At 47.0% G+C, this 12278-nt stretch overlaps 1 protein-coding gene across 7 annotated transcripts in view; it reads right to left on the bottom strand.

The window, feature by feature from the left end:
- Nucleotides 1-12278, bottom strand: part of SYN3 (synapsin III) — a 390200-nt gene that overhangs the window by 298127 nt on the left and 79795 nt on the right. For 2 of the 7 annotated variants that reach the window (XM_075938211.1, XM_006137973.4), the window contains exon 1: nucleotides 9437-9704. The exons of the other annotated variants lie outside the window; for them this stretch is intronic. The gene's annotated coding sequence lies outside the window, so the exon portion shown is untranslated. Of the gene's footprint in view, nucleotides 1-9436; nucleotides 9705-12278 lie in introns of those variants that run through there. 7 annotated transcript variants of the gene reach the window in all.

Genomic DNA, 12278 nt, shown 5'->3' with positions numbered 1-12278 from the left:
GATACTTGGAGGTTGCTAGCAGACATCAGCTGTTGCTACAGGACAAAGAGAAAACACTCAGATTCCTAAGACTTCTGCACAGGAGTCTTTGCCATGCACTGTCTGCTGGCTGATTGTTACTGGAAGAAGCCTACAGATTTGATAATGTAAAACAAGATTTGATTTTCACTGCATTGAAAGCAGAATAGTGAATGTGGCCATGCTGTGTGATCGTTGTCATACTACAGACCCAGCTGCCTTGTCTACCGTGTTCCAGCCTGTCCTCGTTACTCCCTCTTGTTACAATGCTTCATTTCAGACACCATCCCTTGGGGGTCACGGGCAGCCACAGCCTCCTGAGAGTTCACCACTCACAAAGAGCGTTAACACTGCAGACCTAACTGGTCCCTTGCTGCAACCTCAGCACCTGCCTGAGCATCTAGAATATGGAGGGCTACAGCAGCAGTGATGCTCTGGCAGGAAAAACACTGCGAAGTGATGCTTAGCTAGCAGGCCTGCCAACAGGTTGGGGAGGGGAGTAGCATGCTCTGGGCAGCTGTAAGGGCTGGGGGTGGGGACAGCATGGTGTGTTCCAGTTAACAGAGAGACCTGGCTGCCCGGCCCTGCCCCTTCCTCCTGTGGCCCTGTCCTTTCTGGGAATATGGAGCCACTCTCCCTCCCCTCGCGCCCCCCCCCCCCGCATGCTTTGGTGTCTGCAGAGGCTATCAGTGCCCCCTGGTAGTTAATAACTCAGTTTAAAATGATATTCCTACTCAGAGGTATTTAAAGGTTGCAACTTAACTAGCAAACAGAGCCAGCACTAGGCATAAGTAAACCAAGCAATTGTCTGTGGCCCCAACTAACTCTGGCCCCCGGCCCTCCACTCACTTTTATATATTGTGTGTGGGGGGGGGGGGGGGGGCGGGGGTATTCCTGCTTACAGTCCTCAATGGGTTAGCATCACCTCTGCTATCCTAGAGCTATTAAATGGCTATCTAAGAATAGTTGCAACACCCAAGTTTAGTGATGAGGGGAGGGAAGTTTTCAGTTTGAGCAGCAATCCTTGACTGAGGATTCCTCCCAGTTTTGTCCCTCTTTGATTTCTCCGTCATATAAATGTCCCAAGCATTGGGCTGGCTACTCCATGAGCTTATCGTTTCTGCAGCCTGCCTGTTCCTATATTTATTTAAAAATAAATCCAGATATTTTTACATTTTAAAGGGATCATACTTGTGCAGCACCAGAAGCTGTACTGTACAACTACTTAAGAGAAAAACGAGAAATATCAAGAGACCTCCAAGTCCATCTAACTAAACTTCTCTGCTCCCTGCTCCATCACTCACTTGACCCTACAATGGAAAAGCAGATTAATTTTACAGCATACAGTAACTCCTCACGTGAAATCATCCCAGCTAACTGTGTTTTGTGATGTGCAGGGGGGCTGAGAGGATGTGTCATGCTTGGGGGAGGAGAGGGAACTGTGCAGGAAGAGATGGGGTGGACAGTGGCACGGGGGGGAGGGGATGCTGAAAAATACCCCCAATTTTTTACCTCACCCCCCCCTTAATTCTGTGTATGTCCCCCACTTCACAGAGCTGATACCCTCCAGCCATGGATATGGGTGTGGAGGGGGGACAAAGACAGGGTTAAGGAGATCAAGGCTGGGACCTTGCAGCAGCCAAAACCCAGTGTGTGGACTGCAGGTGTGGAGCTGTGCACAGAGCCCTTGGCACAGGGCCTGTAGCAGCCAGGAACTGAATCTGTGAGAGCAGGGCCCAAGGCACAGCCCTGGGTGCAAGTCTGGTGGCAGCTGTAGCTCCGTATGCAGGACCAGGAATAGAGCCCTAGGTGTGGGTATGACAACAGCCTGGGCCCCATGTGCAGGACCAGGAGCAGAGCACTGGGCACAGGTCCCGTAGCCTGAACTGTAAGTCCAGGACCAGGAGGGGAGGCCCTGGTGCTGGGCAGACAGTGCTGGGACCCTGGGCATGGGTGGCGGGTTAGACTTATGTGGAAAAAAAAACCTGTGGGGGTGGGATGCAGCAGGGGTGTGAAGAGAAGAAGCAGGGGTGAAGCCTAAGTTCCCGGGGGCGGGGGAGGGGAGTAGAAGAGATTTCAGAGTCAAGGATAACATCCTGCCACCACCACTAGCCTCATCTTATTCATACTGAAAGGCTGTCAACTCATGTGCTTCAACTGATCACAATTACCAACGCAGTCCCTGATATAACCAGGATCCTAAGTTTACATTGCTCAGATCAGGAGACTGGAGACCCCTTAGCAGATAGAAAGGGATACTCGCTATTGGCCAGGCATACGGAGCTGCACTGATGTTGGCCCTGTTAGAAATCTCTGTATTTATTAGCGCTGTATGGGACCTGGGTTTTTCATTTCTGACAAGTAGGAGAAGAGGAAGTGTTAATGATTTTGACATTTCTCTCCTTCCATAACAGGATGAAAACAAATTTTCCCATGAAATTATAGATTACAAAATTTTAAAAATAGAGCAAAAATTGAAATGTTTCATCATGAAGCATGTTTTAATCTTATCAAATCTCTTTCCCCATTTTTTCTTTGGAAATGAGTTTTCAAAGTTGATGTGTTTGCAAAAATATTTCTCTTTTGACAAATTGGCATTTTCTGACCAAGGAAAGTTCCAGCACAAAATGTCCAACCAGTTCTAACATTTGTTACAGTGATGTGCAAACCATGGAGGCCCCAGACATCACAAACCTCTGCCCTTGGAAGACTTCACTTCTTTCATGAAACATTCCAGTTTAGCCATGTGCATGTGAGGTTGTTACAATGCAACAGGAATCTCAGGTACTGAACCTGCACAGAAGCTATATTACTATCTTAAAATAATCTGAACTATCCATAGATCTGTGTGTCGCTCTTAGATTGGACAGGTCATCTATAGTCTCAATAGGTAACGGGACACTAGCACTCAGAATTAGGACAAAAGTTGCCAAAATAAGTAAATTACATAATTCAAAATTGTTTTTTGACACAAAAAATCAGTCAGCGAGGAAGAATGATCCAAGGGCGAGGGTTAGCCTGAGACTGGAGAGATGTGGGTTCTAGTCTCTGCTTCATCACGGACTCCCCTGGGAACGTTGCTTAGGATACATGAGGTGTGATGGCAGCTTGAGGGTATATACCCAAGCTAGCTTCAGTGAGTAACCACTTGCAGGGCCAGCCTGCACCAACCATCACTGCTCCAGGGACCTGAGCTACCTAGTTTAAAGCTAGTTTGGGTAGATCTGCATACCCCAGAATTGCTGTGTGCCTCAGTTCCCCTCTGCCCATTGAGAATAACAGAACTTCCCCACCACACAGGAGTGCTGTGAGGATAAATGCATTAATGCGTGTGAGGCACTCAGATACTGTGATGCTGGGGTAGGGTTCATAGGCACTGAAGGAGATGGCTAACTTTCAGAAGTGGCATTTTTAAAAGTGTCTCTCAGTACTGGGAGCTAGGTACTTTAAAACAAGGTGTGCAATCCCGGAGGGTTGGTAGATACATTTAAAAATAAAGTAAATGCTTCCTCTAGTTACTGCAGCACTTAATGTACAGTCTGTCAGAGGCATAGCGAAGGTATTATGTGCCCAGGGGCAAAGGCAAAACTTGCACCCCCCCCCCCACCACCACTGCCGCACGGCGGGACCCTGAACCTGGTACACAGCTGAGCCTGACCCCGGGGGGGGGGGGAGGGAGGGAGGAGCTTGTACCACGTCTTCCACCACCCCTTCCAGTTTGGGGCCCGGCTCCCGCATGCACTAACCGGCTGGCAGACATGGAGGAGGGTCAGGCTGGGGCTGGAGAGGTGAGGAGGAGGCTCCAGCCAGCGCCGGCAGGAGGAGGAGGAGGAGTAGGCGAGCCGAGGGATGACAGGGAGCGGAGGGGGACTAAATTCCTTTCCCCACACTACACCTCTGCAGTCAGCTAATCAATTCTAAACTGAGCTGAGCACTTCCCATAGCCCCCATTACTGTCATAGCTGAGTGCCTTCTAAGGAGGGCTCTGCTAAGGGAAAAAAACCCAATGAAACCTGACAATGGAATAGAGAAATAAAAGTTACCAGTGAACATAAAACTAACTTGTTAAACAGCAGACCATTGCCTTCAGAGTTCATTTAAAAGTGACACCCCCACTTTTCTGGAGAACTGGTACCCCATAAATCACCTGTCCGTGCTCCCTTTGTTTCAGCACGTCTCCATCCAAAGTACCCCACCACCTAACTCAAGAGGACTTTGGGTAGTAGAAAGCCTTCTCCAAGCCCTCGTTCTCACTCAGCAAAGTAGAATCTAGCCCTTATCAGCAGGCGTATACAGAGCACTTTAATCTGGAACACAAGCCAGATCAAGCCTGCAGGCCACCTTACAGCAATATGTCATTTACAAGGGCCACCCTCTTATTTGTTTCATTCAGCAGGGTTTAAATTACAGGCACAGCTTCCAGGGCTATTTCACCCTCCTCCTGGCCACAGTCAACCTGTTAAGAACAGTAGCAGGGTTACATTGCACTCTGCTTAGGGGTGTCTGAGCTGCACAATCATTGTGGGTTATTTCTCAGTCACTATACAATACACACTCCTCTGCCAATTGGCTGCCTGCCAGTTTTAGACCGAGTGCTGGGATCTGCATAATCACCAGTTATTCCTTGATAACTGTATTGTAAACATGCAGACCTCTATTCTAATTGAGTAAGAAGCCAATTGCCAAAGAGGATTCATAGTAATCAGAGTTTTCTCATTGTTTGTCAGCAACAAAAACGCCACCTTGGCTTCTCACTCTCATAAAGAGAAGCAGGAAAAGTCCAACACTAACGCGAAGGGCAGGTGGTGGGGAGGGGTAATATAGGATGAAGAATAAGCCAAGTTTCCACATGACTTAAAAGGAAAGTGACCCTTTTTGCACCAGCACTTGTCTTTCAGTTGGAAGGATTTCAACCCATCTCCAACAATTCAGTTTTGAAAACTGAAGACAAGAGGTTTGTGGACCATTAGGGAGGATCAGACATCAGTGAAAAAGGAGATGGCAGAGGGAGCAGGAAAAATGTGAAGAGAGTGAGGAGGAGCAGTTTGTATTACTTCCCTTCACTTGTGTTTACCTTTTCAAACCAAGAATTTCAATATTGAAACAACTTCAGAACAACTCTAATTTATTGGCAACTAATCATTCCCTAGGCTAGCAAACACCAAAGCTTAAAACCAAAAAGGAGTTTATTTACTATAAACTCAGCAACTGCAAGCCAAGCTGATTATTTCCAGGGCCAGACTAAGGCATGGGTGAACTGAGCAGCTGCCCAGGGCGCCAACCGATGGGGGGCGCCTGATGGCAGCTGTAAGCGGTGCGCGGTGTCTCTTACAGCTGCCATCAGGCGCCGCATGCCCGGCTCCCGCAGCTCCGGCCCTGCAGTGCCAGCCAGCAGCGCCCTTCCCCCCACAGCCGCGAGGCCCGGCACGCGCCAGCAGCTCAAGCCGGACTGGACTGGGCAGCGCATGCACCGTGCACCCCGGGGGTGGCCCCTGAGCTGCGTGCCAGTGGCCATGGCTGGCCCGCGCATGCGCCGTGCACCCGAGGGCGGCGCCACGTGCCCAAGCCCAGGGTGCCAAAAGGGCTCGTGCCAGCCCTGATTATTTTCTTAGGATGTGTCTAGACTACAGGCTTTTTTTGCAAAAAGTGGCCTTTTTTAAAAAAAAAAAAAAAAACTTCCCCTGCATCTAGACTGCTGCTGTGTTCTTTCGAAAGTAAATCGAAAGAACGCAGCAGTTTTTTCGACCGCGGAAAACTTCGTTTTATGAGGAAGAACTCCTTTTTTCGGAAGTTCTCTTTCGAAAAAAGGTGCTATGTAATGCAAACTGTGCTTTTTCAAAAGAGAGCATCCAGACTGCCTGGGTGCTCTCTATTGAAAAAGCGGATTGCTTTTTCAAAAGTACTGGTTGTAGTCTAGACGCTCTTTTTTGAAAGAGGCTTTTTCAAAAAAGCCTCTTTGGAAAAAGTCTCTTTCGAAAGAGGCTTGCAGTCTAGACGTAGCCTTAGATACTAGGACAGTAGAAGAGAGATATATCAGCCGTGTATATCTTTATTAACTCAAACATAGATAGCACCCTTACTATTAACTCAAACATAGATAGCACTCCGGTATCAACAACTGGATTAGAACTACGGATTAGAACTCATTGTTTGCATAACTAGCGTAGCCAGGTTAGTGCCACTCACTCAGCATCCTCATTCATACTGTAGACTTCCTGGTGGCCTCTGTCCTGCATTACACCCAAACCCATTTTGGCAAGGGGCAAGCATTGACAAGACAATATCATTCAAAGGGACAGGAGGCCACTGTTAGGAAGAGGCAGTAATTAGAGCACAGTAATAATTTTAACAACATTAAAATGAGCAGAAGCCTCGTATCCCTCCATGACCCTCGTGAATACAATTCATAACCTCAGCCGATGAAAATTATGATATCATTGCATGAATTAATCGTCTCAGCAATTAACAGGGAGTGCGACCTCTGAGTTAGAAGCATGGTTTCTGCCACCAGTGAATTGCCAATGACATTAGCTTCCCTGGGAATAATCTGGCATTTTGCCCACCTCTGAACCACACTGCTGGCACCCAGGCAGAAGCAAACAATGTATTCACCCAACCAGGGATAAATGCTGCAACCGAATCCCAGTCTACAATTGCTGTAGTGTCATCAAGAATGCTTCCCCTCATCCCCCTCACTGAATTCCCTATGAGCATCTCTCGAGGAGCAGTAGGCAACTGTCCAGCAGCAAGAGGCAGAGAGCCTCCTTTTAAACACCAGCATGAGCTGCTTATGTAGGGCATCCTTTTTTAAACTGTGAGCTCTCTTTGCATGAAGTCTCTGATAGTCTCATTAAAGATATAGGAGACTGAATTATTCTTATTTGGTCTGGAGCAGTGGCATCTCTGGAGCCCAAGTTGAAGTGGGTTTTATTTAGGGATGGACAAACTTGTTTTGCTTCATTCTCAGCTCACTTGGCTGTTGTGGGTGTTTTGAAAGTTAAACTCAAACTCTGATACTGTTCTCAGGAGGGGTCTGTATCAGCAAACACAACAAAGATACCTTAAAGAGCATCTTAAAGACTAACAGGTTTATTTGGGCATAAGCTTTTGTGAGTAAAAAACATTTCATCAGATGCACTGGAGATGCCAATGTCTCTGACTAAGTGATTTATACCCACAACAGCTTATGCCCAAATAAATCTGTTAGGGCATGTCTACACTACCACCCTAGTTCGAACTAGGGTGGTAGTGTAGACATACCCTTAGCCTTTAAGGTGCCTCAGAATTCCTCGTTGTTTCTGATACTATTATGGTTTTGTTCCACTTAAGGTCCCAAAAAAGTAGCGCTGTACATATGAAAGAGAACAGCCAGTTACAAAAGTACACCATACAATAGACATCCACTTGAGTCAGCTTAGCTCATTCAGATGAAGTGAAGACAGCATTATTCAGTCCTTACTAGGAGCTACAGCTTACTATCTTCAGCACTTTCTTTGCTGGCGCTCTGTCACTGAATACAAGCACTATACATAGTGCAAGAGGTCTGATTCACCACTGTCCCATCTAACGTTAAGTCATTTACACCTGTGCAAAGTAGTTGCTCTTAGATCAACATGGTAGTGATTTTACAGACACTTTGGTTCTCAGGGTGCAGTGGTATAAATGCAGCAAGGCAATAGAGAATCATACTCAATATTATCCTCCCAATATCAGCTCTCAACAGAGACATCTAGAACAGCCATATTACAAAAATGATGTACAAATAAGCTGGGGAAAGGGAGCATTATGGACAGAATATCGGCCATGTTAGGACCTCCCCCATCTCCTGGCCTCGAGAGGAAGCCAGAAGAGGAGGAGATATCTGGGAGTGGTGGTGAGTGAACTAAACTTATAAAAGGTTTGGTGTCAAGGAGTCAGGTCAATTTTTACTTCAGTTGAACTAGTGTGAGAAATCTGGGTTCTAAGGCAGTAAATCCACACACTTCTTTCATGCCTGTCTGCCTCCTCTCTTTGTAGGAAGACTTGATGATGCTCAGAGTGAATGATGCTCTCTGGACAGAGATTCTGTTTTCTCTGGAACTTACTGGAAGAGTCTATAAAGGTCTAACTGATGCAAAACATGATCAGTGGGTTACACTGTTCCATTTGGCCTGCAATTTTGGAGAGAGCATGGAAGGAAAAATGTTTTCCTCTTGGAGACCCATATCAGAGAAGGAAAGTTGGGGGGGGGAGGGGATAAAAACAGGATGAGGGAATAAGCCCTTGAGTGCCATATATTGAGATATAGACCAACTCATTAAAAGAAACGGATTTAGGCTTTAGACAGTGGGACAACCCTCTGCTAACTAGCTGAAAGGATGTTATCTGTTTAAAATGCCAATTTTGAATTTGTGAGTCATCACCACAAACACCACTCTGTGCCTTAGTGCTACATTGCCTAGTGACAGTCATCCTAACGAAACACATTCTTGACAGAACTATCACAACCTGATTTAGATCATCTTCTGTTAATAGGGGAAACGAGAAGGTACATAAAAAGTGATGTCGATGCCAATCTACTGTGTTAATTTGCATCCTCCTTCTATTCCAGATAATGTGAATTTGTGGGTTCCAGTTCAACATCTCCCCATCTGAGAGCTGCCCACCCACATCTCATGTAATTAGAAGAGGGAATTAAAGTCTGTGGATGTACATCGGTAGACAGTTATTTAGGGGACAGATTTATGACAAGGTCTAGAAAGTATAAGCTGATTAATCAACCATTTAGGCTAGTCTGATTGCTCTTCTCTCCCACTCCGTAGATATAGGCAGATCAGCAGCAGATAGAAATAACTGCCTTTCCTAGTCATTCACACTTTCTCTCCCACGTTAGAGCATCCAGTTACAGACCGCTCGCCGTTTATCTCCACCTGCTGTGACCAGTGCGCTAGTTTGCCTTCTCTTCTCTCATTCCCACATCTCATCACATGTTTCATAGATTATTATACACCAGTTTTTACATCCCTGCTTCATTTCATTTCAGATATCTGACTGGCAACCTGTGCAGTCCCATGTTCCTCAAATCAGCTTTCTGAACATCTAGGTTTAATCTAGCTGTCTTTAGCTCATCAGACATTACCTTTTCTTACTGCATTAATAATATGCACATTTTCTAGATCACTGCTGCATTCCTAGACAACACAACCCTCTCCAAATACATGCATATAGACATTGTGTGTATGTGTACATTTTATACGTATGTAATGTGTATATATAGACAAAGACAACCACTACATATCTTGTGTGAGTATGTGCACACAATCCCTTCCTCCCTCAGACTCCCCAGGAAAATAATCCACATAGGTTATATATTTTTTTAAATGTCACATAGACAGGCTCTGCATTATACTGATGAATCCCATTCTGCTCACTTTCTTACCTTTCCTTAGTCTGCTAATCCAGAGGCCCTTGACTCGTTCTCTTCCCCGCCTGCACACAAACTGCAAGTCCCTTCCTCTGCTTCGTATTCACAGCACACTGGTAGGATTCATCGTCATCCCACAGTCCTGGATCCTTATCACCCTATTGGCTGAAGCCAGCTAGTAAATTTAATTAGGCTCCTCCTTATATCTATATTATCACAGGAGAAGGATGAATAATTTAGTAAAACAAGTGATGTGCTGGCTCGGATGTCAGAGATTTCTGTCTCTGCTGGCAGGCTTTTCCCTAATGCCTCTCACTGAGAAAGGGGAGGGCAACTCCCCAGATTGTGTTACTGTTTTAGTCAAAAGCCTTCAGTTTACACAGAGGAAAGGGAACCATGGATTCTCTGCTTGTAAACCCCCCTCCCACACTTCCCCACAAATTTCTTCTGGTGCAACCATCCATAACCCAAAACAGAATATTCCCCACCAGATTGGTGGTGGTATTGCACTGCATGGTGAGAAGTAAAGCACTGAAGGTGATTTCTGTCCTGCTAAATCAATATAGCAAAATATCAAATGCCTCCCATCTTTCTTTGATATCAATATGTTATGAAAAATAGAAATGTTCTGTGGGCAGGACAGAACACAGGGCAATAGAGACACTGTTTCACACTCGGAGCGCTTTTCTATTCAAACAGTCGCACTCTGACATCCTGTCATGCAGTGAAGGGCTGGGTTCTCATGATATTTATTTACACCTATGGCGGCAGACAAGACAGTTCAGAAAAGTCAGTGTCTGCACAAAAGTCAGCCCTCTAAGAAACAGACACAGAAACAAAGGAAAAGGCAGGATTTGCAGCTCATACAAGTGACATCCGGACAGTACTGAGGTGGGAGCTGAACTTCCGGTTAATAAATGTGTAAAATTGGGAATTCTCATTATTTGACCCCAGATGGGAAAATGCCTGTGATGAAATAGCAGCTTTCTCCCTGCAAAAACAATCATTTCATTTTCTCCAGTGTTGCAGGACAAGAAGTTAAGATATTTCTCTCTTCCTTTCCTGAAACTCCACCCCCAAACTCACACAAGAAAGCAGTTTGGGGATGACTGAGCTTTGTCTCTTGGCCTCTGTGAATGGCAAGGCTGCAGTGGCAAAACTATGGAGCAATGCAACCTCCCCGAAATGGAAGCAGCCAGCTTGCTGCAACCTCAAGCCCCACTCATTTGGAAAACTGCACATGGCAGGACCTGCACGTTGTTGAGCAGTGGAAGCCCCCTCTCCATATTATTAGTCCCTCTGGGTTCTTCCTCCATAAGTGATCACAGCAACACAGGGGCAATTTTTTGGGGAAAAAAAACAACAAAACAATTCACCACCATTACACTACACTGTAGGTCCTGCATATAAACAGTAAGTACCATAGTGCTCTGATTAGCTTAAAAAACCAACAGGTGAAATAAGGATGTTCTTTTTATTCCCCCCCCCCCCCCCCCCCGTTCTAGAAGATCACTAACCACAGGCCCCAGAAATGCTCCTCCTGACTCTGCCCACCCAATAGGCATTAATATTTACTCCACAGAGCAGTGGTACTGGAACTAGAGGCACTGGGGGTTGCCAGCACCCCGTTCCAATGGATGTTTCCCAGAAACTGTCTCTCTCTCTCACCCAGTGGCCCTCACCATTGTCTCTTTCCTTCCTGCGGGGAGGAAGGGTAGACGAGGTCACTGAGTGACATAAGGTATTTGCCACTACCCATGGGCTGAGTATGTTACTTACGCAGCAATCCCTGCTCCTAAGGCTATGTCTAGATTGCAGGCTTTGTGTGCAAGAAGCTTTTTTTGGAAGAGATCTTCCTAAAAAACTTCTTATGAAAGAGCACATCCACACACAAAAGCGCATTGAAAAAGCAATGCACTTTTGCAAGAGAGCGTCCAGACTCGTTAGATGCTCTCCCGCATAAAAGGCCATCCAGAACCATTTCAGGCAGGGCTTCAGGTCACCAGTTGCTTCCGAGTGCTGGTGCCGGAGCCTTGCAGAGACACGTACTTAAAGGGACCCCCCCTGGGCAGCCATTTCTCTGTTTCTGCTGCCTGCTTGCTACCTCTTCAAGGGACAGCAAAGCTTTCGCAGTGCCTGCTGTGGTTGCCCTCTTCTTTTGTGGATGCCACAGCTTTTTGCTTTCAGCCATGGAGCCAGAGCTGCCCCTGGGCATGTGATGCCCCCACACGGCCATGCTGCAATTTTTGCAGCACTTTCTGCCAGCTGCCTTCCTAGTCCTGCATGACCAGGACCCCAACCTCATTCTGGGGACCCTCTCTGTGGCTGCGGCTACTCCATGCTGGCAATCGCACCCCACTGCGAAGAGGCGTTTCTAGAGGCTGAACACCAGTTCGGACTGGTGGGACCGGCTGGTCATGGAGTGATGGGACGACCAGCAGTGGCTCTAAAACTTCCTCATGCGGAAGGCCACCTTTTTGGAGCTTTGTGCCTGGCTCTCCCCCGCACTCTGGAGACGTGACACCCACCTGCAGCCCAGCATCCCCCTGGAGAAGCAGGTCGCAACTGCCCTCTGGAAGCTCGCCACCTCCGACAGCTACCGGGGCTTGTGCCATCCTCCCTCACACAGCCCTGCTGCTGGGGGCGGGGAGGGTGGCCTCATGGGAGGTGGCTCCTAGAGTGTTGGAAGAGGCAGGGAAGAAGAGCAGGGCAGGCACCTCCCAAGGGCTCAGGCATCCTCCTCTCGCTCTCTGTTTTGTGTGGTTCTTTGTCTCCTCCTGCAGGTTGTAAGGGACATCAACTCTATCCTGCTGCGGAGGGTCATCCATCTGGGAGACATGGACATGACCGTGACAAG

The sequence above is a fragment of the Pelodiscus sinensis genome, chromosome 1, assembly GCF_049634645.1.
Source record: "Pelodiscus sinensis isolate JC-2024 chromosome 1, ASM4963464v1, whole genome shotgun sequence".
NCBI classification, from domain to species: domain Eukaryota; kingdom Metazoa; phylum Chordata; order Testudines; family Trionychidae; genus Pelodiscus; species Pelodiscus sinensis.
Note: the sequence above shows the minus strand (reverse complement) of the source record. Positions and strands in the feature narration are given on the sequence as shown.